Source organism: Pipra filicauda, unplaced genomic scaffold (assembly GCF_003945595.2).
Source record: "Pipra filicauda isolate LSUMZ 115617 unplaced genomic scaffold, ASM394559v2 scaffold153_size1761393_pilon, whole genome shotgun sequence".
Lineage (NCBI taxonomy): Eukaryota > Metazoa > Chordata > Aves > Passeriformes > Pipridae > Pipra > Pipra filicauda.
In genome coordinates this window covers 1,148,329-1,164,007 of record NW_024104029.1, presented here as the reverse complement: position 1 = coordinate 1,164,007, position 15,679 = coordinate 1,148,329, and positions in this window count along the sequence as shown.

The window sequence follows — 15,679 nt, the reverse complement described above, 5'->3', positions numbered from 1 at the left end:
CGGGGGGTGCGCGGCGGCGCCGGCGGTGAATGAAAGTTGGGGGAGCGTGGCGGCGGCGGGGGAGGCAGGTCTCCCCATCCCGCCCGGGGAGCGCCGCGGAGCTCCCCTCCCCGCTGCCCTCTCCGCGCCCTTCTCCGCTCCTCTCTCCGCTCCCCTCTCCGCTCCCCGCCGCACGGAGCTCGGAGTTGCTGCGCGGAGTTTCTCACGCAGCCCCCGCCTGCGCGTGTCGAGCGCTCCGCGAGGAGAAGGAAGGGGAGGGAGCAGGGCTGGGGTCCGTCGTGATGCTCCAGTGTGTTTTACCTGGAGAGGGAGCGGGCTGAAACGCCCCCGGCTGCGCTTGGGAAATACCTCGGGCGTCTCACCGAGGGTCTTGACTGAGAGAGAGGATGAGGATTTTTGTGGCATGTTCTTCGATTGCAGTTTTACTGCAAAACCCACCAGAATCTCTCATACGTTATTTTCGAAAATAAAATAAAATGGGCAAGTGTTATTCCACACAGTAAAATATGTCGAGCAGCAACATTAACACTAATGTACTTGTTTAAAAAACACCTTCAATTTTTAAAAAAAATTCTAAATACATACAGTGTTTCTAATACATTTTCCCAGTGTGTTGTTTATTGTCAGTACGTCTTCAGCATTTTTTAGGAAATTACTAGGTTACATCTTAAGAACATTTGAATTGTTTTTGTTCTTCCTTGCTTGTGAATTCAGTTCCATGCGATTCATAACAGCTCTTGAGACCCCAGTAATAGGTGAAAGTGATTTGTCTTTCATTAGACGGCAAACCCCAGCAGGGATGACTAAGCCTTCAGCAAGGTGTAGCTTGGAAATGCTCAAGGGAGTCTATCGTTTCTTCCATATGGCTGGGTCCAGCTGAGTCTCTTAGTCCCTGGGGTCTCTGCTGCACAATCCCCGCAAGAGGCTTACTGTCTCTTTTTGCCCATTACCAAGAGGACAAATTCTGTTCTGAGAAATGCTATTCTAGAGCTGAGTTAATCTACTGAAGTGGAAGCCAACAAAGTTACTCCTGACTTCTCTTACTGTAGAATGTAAGCCCAAAGGAAAATTGCTAAAAAGGCACCTACAAAAGCTTTTTAGTTTTTGATCCATTTGTTTAGAAAACATTCAGTAAATAGGGTTGTTTCACTGTTTTCAAATGCTGATAATGGCATCTTGGGTCTTACAGAGACGCAAAGATACTCCAGTTTTTACACTGATGCAGAAAGGAGAATTCAGTGAATGTAGGGGGAATTCATCAGCTTCCCTGTATAAATGATTTTCACTCTTTTCTCCCATTTGCTTGTTTTAAGTCTTTACAAAGGATTTCAAAAGGATTTTTCAGGTTTCTAGCAAGCAACAGAAAAGAAAAAAACCCCCCTTAATCTAACATATTGCTTTTATGCGTCTGCTAAAATCCTTTATCATATAACTCCAGGCAGACAAAAACCAGAAAAAAAACAAATATTAACAAATATTAACCATTCAGTATTTTTCATTATTTGTTTCAGCAAGGTACCAGCAACGTGCTTAGTTCTGCAGAAGACACAAAAATAAGAAACAATAAATCTTTTTAATATAGTAATTCTCAGAAAATCTAAATCAATTCTTAGAGCACTAAATGTTGCTATACTTCTTCATGTAGAGCTGATTCAAAATCTAAACTAGTCTTAATTTAATATACTTTATTTCCAAAGAGAAGTATGCTAAATATAAGCAAGATCAATTTTTATTCCTATTTGGGGGGTTCATTGATTTTTAACATGCCCACTTTTGAAGCATACCTTTCATTCATTCAGATTGATTTTCTCGAGTATCTTGCCTGCCAGCATATCGAAACTGTTTGTGATCAAAACTCTCCAATGGGAGAGCTCCCAATGTCTGAATTTGTCTGACTATGAGGCCTCTCAGACACACTCTAGTATCATTGCTGGAATATGAACCTTGTCCCACAGAGCACCCCATGGCTGCAGAATCAACTGTAGGCCACTTCCAAAGTTATGAGGGAAAATATTCCCATAGAGGAAGAAGCTAGACAAAAATTTTAATACCAAGATATATTAAAAGAAAAACAATTGGAAACATTCATCAGTGGAAGAGCAAAAATTTAGTTACAGCCATTTTGGAAAAAACTGACATCAGCTAAAAGCAGTTTTCTCTGGATTTCTTTGTACAACATTCCACCCTTTGAAGGGTAATATAAAGGGATACTCAAAAAAGCTAAGGAGATCAGAACTATTAGCATAAGGAGATCAAAGTCAATAATAATAATAGGTAACATCTTCAAAACAGGATCCAGAACATCAAAAAAGCTGCTACTCCCAAATGAGGTTGGTAACAGTGACTATGGCTGAGCACAAAACTCTCTGCTGACACACATCTGATGTAGACACATCTGAGTGAGCTCAGTGAGCACCATCAGCTCTATGAGCATCACTATTGCTTTACAAGGACACTAGACCTAAAAGATACCGAACTAAATGACTCATCAATTTGTAAATAACTGAAGGTCAATAAGGTGATAGAAAAATGGCCAACAGAGGCATTATGAAGAAAAAAGAGTATAAACTAATCTGTTTTCCTTCTTTGACATGGTAACTAGCTTCTGGGTAAGGGGAAAATATGGTGATATTAGCAGGCCACTTAGCACCATGTATATTAACATTCTCCTAAGCAATCTACTTAAATATAATGAAAATCTAATTGTTGGAATGTGGGCACTAAACTGAGTAAAAAAAATCCAAACTCTATATTCAGAATGTGGCTGATGGTCAGTCTGGGAGTCTATAGAAAGTAAACTCTTTTAAAAAGCTGTTAAGACTATTATGCACTGAATGATTCCATTAGTGATTGAAAATTAAGTATAACTATTAACAGATGATACCAGAGTGGGAAGGGATGCAAGGAGATTGCAAAACAGAAGGACAATTCAAAATTATTTTGATAAACTGGAGAAAGCTCATTTAATTAGTAAATCTTAAGGAAGACATGAACATAACGTTTTCAGAAAAGAAATTAAAATACATAAGTGCAAAATAACTAGCTGGGCACCAGCACTCCCGAGAAGGATATGGAGGTGAAAATGTATCATCTTAAATTTATGAGAAAGGAGACTCCATTACAGAAAGGTGTACATTATTATGATGAGGTATATGTTGCATAAGGAAGGTAGGCGTTCTTAATTGCTTACTAATTACTAAAGCTTCGTATAAGCTTCTGTCAGCTTTGAGTAGGCTAAAGTGTTCAGTTTTGGATACCTTCCCTAAAGTATGATGTAAATAAACCAGAGAGACTCCAGGGAACAGAACGAAGAATATAAGTTTAAATAAACATGAACTATGAAAACAAGTTTGAAAAAAGTGCAGTTTCCTAGTTTAAAAACAAACAAGCAAACGAACAAGAAAAAACTCTCACCCCAAATAAACAGCTGAGGCAAAGAAAAGACATAATAATACTTTCTTTAATTTAAATGCTTCTGTAAGCAGCACAGTGCTCAGTTAATATTCACAGCCAGTAAAGGGCTTAAATTTCAGGAAGGAAGGTTTGTGAATCTGAAAAGCTGAGAGTAAAGAAGGCTCTGTAAACCAAAAGACAATAATGGTATCTTCTTCATTGCCCCAAAACCAAACTTCTACTGAAAATTTTTAAACAGATTAAACACATACTAGATAAGAATTATCCAGATGTACTGGATATTTCAGTGTCTGATTTGGTGCATTAAATAATTGTCTTTTCAGATTCCTTTCAGCTATGATTTTTCATGGGCATAAAAAAGTAGCAATATTAATAATTGTCAAAGAGGACATTTGGCTGTGTGTATTAATTACTTATTGTTTATTATCACATATTTATAATTCAGGATCATCTAGTGTTTCCAGTCAGAATTGTGCTTGGAAGTGAAGTGGTACAATAAAAATAGGTTCAGTACCTCCTGGCTTTTCCTTTTTGTGTAGTCATGATGTGTGAAAGGCAGAGGGAAAGTAATGTAATTTTTTAAAAACTGACAACTAGATCCTTTTCTCTATCAAGATATTTATTGGCTATTTACTTACACGCAGGATCACCCTCAAGGAAAAAAGGCAACGCAGAAAGAACCGTATATTGCAGATACACCATCTAAGGAGCCTTTCTGCTGTGCCTTTTGCAATCGGATATGTCTGTCACGTATTGGCCTCATAAGCCACCAACGTGCCTGTAGCAAATGTGGATAGAGCCTTCCCAAATCTTCGTTGCGTGAAGCCCAGCCATGACTTGTAAGCAAGTATAGACCATGTGGAACAAGCAATGCAGAGACAGTGCTAGCACTGAAGAACAGATGAGAAAAACTGTGCCATGATCAGTGCAAAAGTCATGAGGAGAACACAAAAAAAAATGTAAGAAAGAAAAAGGATACTGGAGAAAAATGAAAACATACAGTGAGAACAAAAAGCTTGAACGTGCAACAGAAGAATGGGTAAACCATGTATTTCATTGCTAAATAAACATGAGAAAAACCTACCCACTTCTTTCTAAGAATCTATTATCACAAACATTGTGTTGGTATTTCACAGTGGACTACAGCCTAAAGAGCAACTTGGACATTATAAGTGTATCTACACAACAGTTTAGCTCAAAGGAGATTTTATTTCATTGCTACCTGTCTTCTCTAATTGTTACTTAGCCAAGTTTAGAACCGGTCTGAAATGTCTCCAATTTAAATACAAGATTAAAGCAAACTCGAGCTGGCAGGAAGGGGGTACAGGGCCATGTCTGTGTTTGTATAACTTCTTCAAGGCAGCTAAGGATCAAACTTCTTGACTTCTCTGAAACAACACCCATAATAAACATTACAACTGGTAGTAAATATTTCAGAAATGTATCCTTAATCTAAAACTGAGAGACCTGAGGTTTATCCAATATCAAAGGGACACTATCAAATTTTTAAGGTCACAGATTTCACACGTGTAAAACCTTTAGGCTCCTGTGGAGCTATCTGGAGTCTCACAATGCTTTACCATAAACTATGTTTGGAAATTTATTTAAAAAATTTCCTGGGTTTTAGGAGCCAAAAATGAAAACCTTGTATCACTCCATTATCATTCTAATGGAATAGGGTATATTTATTCCAATTTCTCAAATAAGTAGAACTTCAAGTACTCTGTGCAGATCTGTTATATAGGAAGACATTAGAATTTACCCTTTAAAAGAAATATTTACAATATCTCATGGCTAGGTCTAGAAAAATCTGGGAAGGGAAGATATGGAAGTGTCAGATCTGAGTGAAGACAGTCATATCGCAAGACACAGACTATGCACACATCTTTTTTCAGGTTCTATTTGCTTTTCTTATGCTTAGATTTCACATGGCAACATGGCATTATTTCAAGATAGGTAGGCTAAATATTTTTAGAAAATGAGGAGTTGTATGAAAGGCTGTCCAACCATCAATAGTCATCTGACACTAAATAAATTGATAAATCTACCTAATCTCTACTAAGAAGATGAATTTCCAAAGCATAAATAATTGGAATATTGAAACTTATAGGGAGAATGCAAGTGCTTCTGCAGAGAAAACCAACAGAAAACTGGTCTAACATTGCCAATCTTTCCCCCAAGTTCTTATGCAAAAATAAATCAATTCATTTCATTATTTACCTGAAACCCAGATTTAAGTGTTTTATAGTCAGTATTTATTGTGGTGTATCTTCACCTAGAAGTAAAAGTCTCATAATTTGGGCTAGTAAAGTCTTTAGCTCTTACCAGTGACCTCTCAGGTGCTATCAAATGTAGAAAATGTGATAGCTGTTGTATGTTCAATACTCCTATGACACAGATTAATGGACACAATATATTACTTATCTTGCATGGGATGACACAAGGGACCTCATCCGCCTCGTGCAGTTTAAGGACTTTCATTAAGAACTATTATTTCAACTAAAAAATACACTTTAATAATTTATGAGGAATTGTATTTGAGAATCCAAACTGCCAATTTAGTGTGTGCAAATCTTTAGGACTTCATTACACTTTTGTGTAAAAGGGATTATTCAAATTATTGAGCCTGACTTTTTGCATGAGACAGACCACTGCAGCTGATATTTCTGCATGAAGGCTGATAATTTGTGCTAAGCAAATAATATTCTTGCAGGGTGAGGGATCTAGTCTCTTGCTGTGGAAAGTAACCAGGAAAACTCAATATTTAAACAATTTGGATTTGCCTTAATTTTGACTTTTTGCAAACACAAACCTAATTTTCACAGCAAGTGCAGTCATGCTATTTTATACTCAATTGTTACAGTGTTAATGTCTAGCCTTTAAATTAAATTGCTATTTTCCTTCCCTGGGGATTGCCACCCTAATAAAGTTATAAACAGAAAACATATCCTTTCTCACAACACTCATGTTGTCAGGCTTCCTCTATCGTAACTGAATCTGAGGATAAAATGGTTTTTCCCCTTGAGATTAACTTTTGCATATTCCATCAATGTAACACACAACTCGTTTTCACTGTCATCTAGCATCAGAGGTAGAATACTTAACTCCTGGCACAAGGGAATAAGCTACAAATGTTTGTTTTGGTTTGTTGGGATTGTTTTGTGTTTTATCTTTTTTTTTTTCTCTTTTCATAATGACCTTCCCAAGTCTTTCTCAGCTTCTCCTCAGACTTTTGCAGCAACATATCTGCTACAAAGTAATTGAAAAAGGTTCCTCCAGGTTCACCACATGGTTGTTAATATCACTAAAGACTGCAATAGCTTTTAGATTGTATGGAGTTTTTCCTTCCCTTTCAGGGTTTATATCAAATGGATGGATTTGCTGATAGTATAAAATACACTTTTTCTGCAATTTTAGATTATGATGGATCATTTTCTTTAAAAAAAAGAAAGAAGTGCAAAATATCGTGAACAAGCACGGAGAGACTTTCTGTCATTTTGTTTTGCCTCTCTGTGAGGGAAAAAGGAGTCAGTTCACTGATAACCCTTCCGTTGGCCATACAAAAAAAAGCAGAGCTGCTCTGCTTTCTGGCCTCTCTGAAGATTCGACTCTACAAAAAAAACCAAATCAAAAAACCCAACCAACCAATCAAACAAACAAAACAAAACCAAAACAAAACCAAAAAAATCCCATGCCCTAAAATAGTCTTGAAGGCTTGCAGTACTTATTTAAGTTAAACTAACTCTATTACCATAACCTAACATGCACTGGACGTTTCAGAGATGAAGGTTGGTTTTGTGGAGTGGGTTCTTTTAGGAGAAAGGTAGGCTTGTAAAATGTCTCAGCTGAGTGCTGAGATCTCTCAAACTTTTCAGGCAGTTTTTCGTGAAGAAAAAGTTGTTAGAACCTGATTTTGTCTAACTATACAAAAACTTACTAGCACATATAGATAACTTATAAGACATTTTTATCTAGAGAAATAATATTTAGCTATAAAAGCTGGTAGGTATTTTCAGCTGGGTATATTCTATTCATGACCAAATTTTGACTCCTCTGGCACAACCTAAATGAAGTTTAAAAATGGCAAGTGCTGGATTTTGCACCTGAGATGGGGCAACCCCAGATGTACGTGCAGACTAGGGAACGAGATGCTGGAAAGCAGTGCTGTGGAAAAGGACCTGGGGGTGCTGGTTGATGGCAAGTTGAATATGAGTCAGCAGTGCCCTGGCAGCCAGGAGGGCCAACCGTGTCCTGGGGGGCATCAGGCAAAGCATCACCAGCCGGTCAAGGGAGGGGATTGTCCCGCTCTGCTCTGCACTGGTGTGGCCTCACCTTGAATATTGTGTGCAGTTTTGGGTGCCACAATATAAGAAAAAAATTAAGCTGTTAGACAGCGTTCAAAGGAGGGCAAAGAAGATGATGAAGGGCCTTGAGGGGAAGCTGTATGAGGAGCAGCTGAGGTCACTTGGTCTGTTCAGCCTGGAGAAGAGGAGACTGAGGGGAGACCTCATTGCAGTTACAACTTCCTTGTGAGGAGAAGAGGAGAGACAGGCACTGATCTCTTCTGTCTGGTGACGAGTGACATGACCCAAGGGAATGGCCTGAAGTTGTGTCAGGGGAGGTTTAGGTTGGATATTAGAAAAAGGTTCTTCTCCCAGTGAGTGGTTGGGTGCTGGAACAGGCTCCCCAGGGAAGTGGTCACAGCCCCAAGCCTGGCAGAGTTCAAGAAGCGTTTGGATGATACTCTCAAGCACATTGTGTGACTCTTGGGGATGGTTCTATGCAGGGCTAGGAGTTGGACTCAATGATCCTTGTGGGTCCCTTCCAACTCAGCATACTCTGTGATTCTGTAACCTTTGAAGAACAATTATTCAATATGAACACGAAACATATTCCTCCCAATCATGTTGGTGACTCAGTGTTTTCACCAAAATATTTTCGCCTCTCCCACTCCCATTGTTTTTTTTTTACCTGACACTTTGCTCTGCTGTCTGAAAACACAAAATATAAGCTACAGGGAAGAATTTAGGGTAGGAGCAGTTCCACTAGGAAACGATTCTGGAAAGCAGAAAATTCTTTAAACACAGCAAGAGGATGACCTGCAAAAATTTATTTCAAAACAAGTAACATTAAGGATGGATGCCCTTTAACATTTGACCCTTGGATTATTGAACATCTTGTATTCAAGAGGAATGAAGCAGACTGAAATGTCTCACAAAGGACAGGAAGACTCTGAAGAAGAGGAACAACCAGTCTAGCCTTCAGCTCTTCTGAAAAAATTGTGCGATTATAAGAGAAAGGATCAAGGTCTTTTTTTTTTCTTTTTTTTTTTTTCTGAAGTTCCCCCCTGCATTACACCTGCTAGGTAGAAGGTGTAGAAACAAAGGTGTAGAAAACAAAGACTACATGATAGAAGAAAGGCAGAAATACGTGCCTTAATTTCCCGATAGAACAGGTAGAAAACGTGATGTTAAGGGCATAGAATATAAGTTTCACTGCAGACCCTTACAATAACACAATATGAGAGATATTTAGTCTTTCCATATTGCATAGCAACATTTTTCCACAGCTGTAGCAAATATCATGAAGATAATTCTAAAAAACCAGGCAATATGAAGATGAAAAGAGACAAGACAATTTTTTTCAGATGAACAGTTCTCTCAATGAAAAATGCAGTTTCTGATCAAAAAATGGTGCTTGGAATCCAATATGGTTTTATAAGCACCATTGACAGAAATAACAATTGATACTTTTTTTAGTGGAAAATTTCATTTCAACATGCTTAAACCTAAATATTTTGATTTTTCATTTGAAAATGGAAAAATGCTTGTCTGATTTAATTTTTCCCATTTAATTTTTTTACCAAAAAAAAAAGAAGAAAAAAAGAAAAAAGTATCAGAACACAGAAACCTCACAGTGATCCAAATTTTCATAAATGAATGTAATATTAATAAGTTATTTAAATCCCGTCTTCAGTTTCTTGAGGCATCTAAGGCATCTATAAGCAGAACCTTTGGATAAAACCTAGGATAAGTATGTAAAGAAGAAAGCTTTTACTATGTTAATGGTAGGAGCTTTTTACAGTCACCTAGTTTGCAAGTCAGTAATGGATAAAGATCTTCAGCATTATGAGAAAGATTGGTACTGAAAACTGTGTGATTCTAGTGTAGTTTTTCACTAGTATTGTGAGGAAAGAAATATTCCTGAATTCAATAGGCAGCAAATTTAATTGTGAAAAAATTTCCTAGATCACCAAGTGACCATTCTCCTGTTTTTGATTTGTTCAGAAATTTGTAAAATACTACTAGAAAAAAATGGTCATGCATATAATACCAGATTGAATGATCAATTTTTTAATATTTAAATGAACAGAAGCAAAAACAACTGCCTAAGTTCATTTGGCATACTCAGGAAACTAATTTATGAACTTGGTTGATCTAAGAACTGTTCCCTTCAAGAGAAGAAGGCTTGAAATTACTTTAAGTGAACAACATAAGTTTGATCTGTATTGCAAGGATGTAAGAATACAAAAGAACAATGCTTTCAGATCCAAACTTATACATAAACACCTAAAAACACCAAATGAAATCAGTTATGTCAGGCTTAAATATATTTTGTAATTCTCAATTAAGAGCAAAATGTTATATTGATAAAATTAAAGAACAGAGAGAGGAGTGGGGTTCCAGTTAGAGTGAGGTGAAACCGAATATATTCTAGATATACTTGAAAAAAAGACCAAGTTGTCTATGCTTGTACAAACTTGATCATAGAGAAAAGGTTAGCACAGGCATGAAAGTAGACATTTAGGTGCACATAAGAATTTAGAATATAAGAAAAAAGACCAGAATGATTATGGTTTACTGTGCACAAAAACCCTCACAGATAAGATTCAAAGATACATTGGAAAAGGTAATTTGAAAAAACTCTTGTTTCTTGACCGAACAAGATTATCTCCCTATTTCTGTATGTTTCATTTCATATTTATGAATAAGTTGCAAGTGTACCTAAAGAACACTCAATTTTTGTCAAAAAGGATTACAGATAGTGGGTTTGGAGGTATTTTGTTTGTTTGGGTTTGTTTGTTTGTGATTTTTTTTTAGGAGAGAATGGAGGGTTCAAACAGACTTCCTTGAGTGTTTCAAAGACTAAGAAACTTGTACAACCCTAATCATAGGAATGCTTTTGTTGAAATCTACAGGTATTCTACTTTTTTTTTTTCTGAAAATATAGAAAAATCTGATTCCTCTCATGTAGGATTAGAGATCATGGATTAAATTCACTCATCATTTGAAATATGCCAGTGTTCTGATACCTTGGGTACTGCTCACGAGAATTCAGTTATGCAAAACAGTGTGTCTCATCTGAAATATATCACTTCCACCAGCCCAGTGGGCCTGATACTAAGGCAGAATACTAATTCAGTTCTGAGTAAAAAGCTCCTCTTTTGGCTCTCCTGCTAACATTCACAGAATCATAAATATACATAACTTCATGTAAAGTATGAAAGAGGAGTTTAACAACTTGGAAAAAAATACTCCAGATTTCTCTTGATAAGTGTATAAAGTTTGTACAATCAAAACAAGTACAGCTTAACCATGCAGCTTGTTTGCAAAGAAATTCCCATTTTTCGTGGCACCAGTGCAGCATACTTCTTTGCCACATCAGGAAAATATTTAGCTCTCTATTAACACCATGTTGAGGAATGAAAAGAACTTCATATCTACATTTGAAACACAAAGAAAATTGTATGAAATAAAAGACATTTTTTGTGTATACACACAGCAAATTAAACACTCCAAAGTATTTTCTACCTAATACCATTTTTAACCATCTCTGTGAACGCTGGCTTCCCCAGAACCAACCTTTTAGCATCTACCAAGCCAATAGTTCCTTTGAACCGGATGTAGCTTGTTAGAACAAGAGAAAGAGAGACTTGAGAAACTATTTTCAAACTGCTAAGAGTCCTGGATAATTTTAGCCTGGAAACTCCATTTTACCACCTCTCTCACTCTCATTTTGCAACCTCAGCTGCACTAAATAATTTCCTCCAGCTAATAAATGCTGAATTTATATGTCAGTTTTCACCTTGATCCTCCTCTCAGTGCGGTAACTGCTGCTCTTGCAGGGGCCTGCTGGGTTGTTGTGGTTTCTCTATCCTACTGTGGGGTTTATGTATTTAAACATGCTGGTTTCTTGTGTTATTAAATTCTCTCATTGGGACAATATTATCGTATAGGAGTGTTGATTTAAAGAGAAGCCTTTCTGAACACAAAAAGTCAGTGTCAGTAGCCAGGAGAAGGCAGAAAAAAAATATTCAACACTTAGTAGTAAATTGAATGCAATACTCTGATATTCTATCCAGCCCAGAAAACCTAAGTGGAACCCATGAATTATAGTTCACCAGTACAGAGGTTAACATCTAGAAAAAAAAACATACTTGCAATCAGTAGTATCTGAATCACCACATTTTTTTCTTTGTTTGAGGCATTGGCAAAATCTCCAGTGCCTCTGTTTCTTCAGTCTTTGGGGTATATGTATTGCGATAGTAAAAGCGTAGACATTCTCCACAGGACTCCACTTATTTCAGAACTGAAGGTAAGTGGTATTAAGTCAATAAACAGTATTTTGCTTTTCCCATGTTGTTTTTTGTGTGGTCAGTCATATTTCTCAGCCCCTATGTTGGTTTTGTATGTACACACTGAAAACAAAATGGTGAATTTTGTCCTGAGTGTTTACACGTTTTTTGTCACTCTGACATGTAATGCACTTCTTAAATATTTACAACTATATGAGAAACTATTATTTAATCACCATTCTTCATGCAGAAAGAAATTAAGGTCTGAAGTTTTCTTTACATTTCTGATGCCACCTGAGGTGCCTATGACCCGAGGCTTTAGTCAATTTTATACAACTTCTGCTACACATCATCTGTACTTGGCTGCAGTCACACACAAGACATCAGCCCCTCTTTCCATTTAGAGGTTCAGAATCTCAATGGACAAGATTAGCAGCAATCCAGTGCTGTCTGAGGGATTAAAAAAAAGCATTTTTTGCATTGATTTATTATGTCTGATTCCCATCCAGGTTCAGACAGAAGAAGATGTATATTCTTGGCATGGCTCTGACAAGAGCAACTCCCACTAAGGCTGAAATTCAAGACAACTCTTCAAATCATGGAAGACAAAGTTTTTCAAAAGATATCAAGTCTTACTGCCTCCCACCCCCCAAAAAACCAAACAAAAATAAAAAAAAACAATGACAACAAACCCAACAAGCAATCAAACAAACAAAAAACAAACCACAAAAAAACCCAAACACCACCAAAACAAAACCAACCAAAAAAAAACCCACTGGGGGGGGGAAAAGTTTAAAAAAAAAAGGAAAGAAAAAGCCACAACCCCAAATCCTGAACTGCTTCTAAAAGTGAAGTGTGAAATAGGCCCATAGAATTTCTGTTTGGTGGTTGAAGTCTGGCAAAGCTTATAAGGCAATATAAAGAAGACCTTGTAATGACAAATGGTACCATCAGCCCTGCCTGTAATATAAAAAATATAGTCAGAGTTTACTTCTCATTATAAAGACAGATGTTTTTCTTTTTCAGAAGCTTCAATGAGCTCTTCCTCTACTAATCATAGAATCTATCTGAATCTCAGTCCTGTAGAAAAATTCTCATTTCATCCACTCATGTTTTCCTTTTACAAACTGCCCTTGCAGAGCACTGTGGATACAGCTGAGGCGAAAGAGCATCAAATTGCTGAACAGAAGTAAGTAATTAGACTTCAGAAGAAAGAGGATCTATAGTGTAAAATAGATCATTGCTTTTGCTTATAAATATAAATTATGCATTTTCCCTGTTGCTTCAAAAACCATTATATTAGGTCCTCAAATATCAGGACTGATAAGCAAGGAGAGGTATTAGAACAGAACAAAAGTAAGAGTTAAATACTGGAAGAAGATAAGGAAGACAAACCAAAGAGGTAGCTGGAAGAGGAGATGGGCAAATTTTTTTTTAACAGACTTGCCAGCATAAAAAAAGCATAGGAAATCAGCTCAGCTGAGGAACTGACTAGCATGAAGGAAGAAAAGAGATGAGCCAAGTGTTATGCAGGTCTAGGAAACACGCTGAATAGACTGCCCTTGCCTGTTATCTTCTCTTTTGGCCTGTTCCAGTTATTCTTCATACTACCCATTTCAAACCAACTGAAGTCAGCAAACTGTCTAAGCAAGTGCTTAGGTTCATTTTTATTCCTCATTTAATAAAGATTGCATAAGATTGAATAAATAGTATGTAACATCTATTTCTCCTACATAAGTATAGTTCTTACCTTCTTGGCTTAACAGGAGTGTTTCAGGGTTGTAATGTAGAAGGCTGCAGATAATCAATTCTTGGCCTCACTGAAGCCAGTGGTAAAACTCTACTCTTTCATGGAAATAGGATTTCATCAGAGTACTTAGCTTAATTTCTAGCTGTTGTTGAAATTCATGTGCATTTCAGGCATTTCACTAGCATAGAAATCTATGAAACAATTCTGGAGTAGTAAATGTTTCATACTCTAAATCTTTATTTTAAATCAAAACTTTATAAGAAACTACATTGAAGCCATAAAATAAAATTAAATTAAATGTAAAAAGAAATTTTAAAACATGGAAAAATATTAAGTATTTTAATAATTTAAAAACCTCATGAAGACCACAGCATAAGTTTCAGTCAAAATAATTTCTAAGACTGGCAGCCCACAGGAACCCAAGAACACCCATGTAGAAACATGTTTTTAATTTTGGAGTAAGTATTTTTTCCTCATACATAGAAATATTTTCTTTACATATTATAAGACAACCCAAAATAGTGAGGAAGTTAAGCGTTTCTGCCATGCAATTAGAAGTGAATTATACAAAGCAAAAATCAAAGTTATTTCTATGCTACATCTGAAAAGTTTAGAAAAATAAACATTTCAGAAAGTGAAACTTATAGAGTGAGGTCTCAGAAATCTCTTAATGTAGTGGAGTTAGCTTTCCAAGTACTGTTCATCTGATCATTGTACATTTGACCACCTAGAGGTATGAACCTTCTGGTGGGGACCTTTGGGTGCGATGATTATGCACTCACAGAAAATAAAATGTGAAAACTTATCAGTGTTCTGTGTTATCAGGGATATCACTGGCAGCAAAGCTTCAGGGCATGGCAAAGGAGGTTTTTTGTCAAACTACAAAAGGATCTGTAGAAGAACAGTTGTTTTAGTTGAAAGTTATAAACTGTTCCTAATCTGTGTTGTTCCACTGCCACTGCAGCAAACAGGATTGGATTTCGACACTTTGTGCATATGCTGTGGTTGAGGCAGATAAATTAGAAGTCTTAAAGACAAAAGTTAGTTGCCGGAATTAAAATTCAGCATTAGAACAAGAAAAGCTAGCTAGTGTGTTCTCATCTTTTTAGCTTCAAACACATAAAAGAAAAGCACATATTTCATGTATCCTTGCCTGTCATTAACCTTTTCTACTCTGCATGTCTTGGAAATGAAGGGCTTCTCACAGCCCTAAATGCTGGAATTTTCTATCCATGCAACAGGTAGAGCAAATCAATGAATAATATCTACCTTATCTCTGAGTAGCAATATCAGTTGCTGAACCTTATTTTTTCTTTCAAGTGATTGATTTCTATACCATGCTTTTCCTAGAGGTGAAATGATGTATTTCTAATTTTGTATGTTTTTTCTGCTCAGTTACATGTGAGTTGTTATGGTGGTTTATACAAGAATTTTTGGTCACAAGCTTCTATATGCTAGAAAGCATTCAGAGAAAGCTAACAATAGCGATTAAGAGTATGAAAAACTGTACATGAAGTATGGTGAAAAGATTGCTTATGTAGAAAATTATGCATTAAAAGTTTATAATAAAATAGTAAAAAATAATGAGTAGTCTGAAGAAAGGCATACCGGGAGTTTCTTTTCTAGTATAAGAAAATAGCATATTAAACTGAAGTTAAAGTTGTCAGATTAGAAATTAATGACAACTGATTTTATGTAGCACATAATTATTCACTAGCACTGTTAGTCACAGAAAGTTCAAGGATTGTGCAAAATTAAAAACTCCACAGGTATTCACATTATATTTCAAGATTGTCTGGAATAAAATTTAATATCACAATTTTGGAAGATATTTCAAATTACTGGCTTAATATCTCTAATGGTAGATCACATATATTTCATAAGGAAGGTTTACTTACATTAGCCTTCAGCAGGATTTAGCTGAATATTTTTGTCAGTAA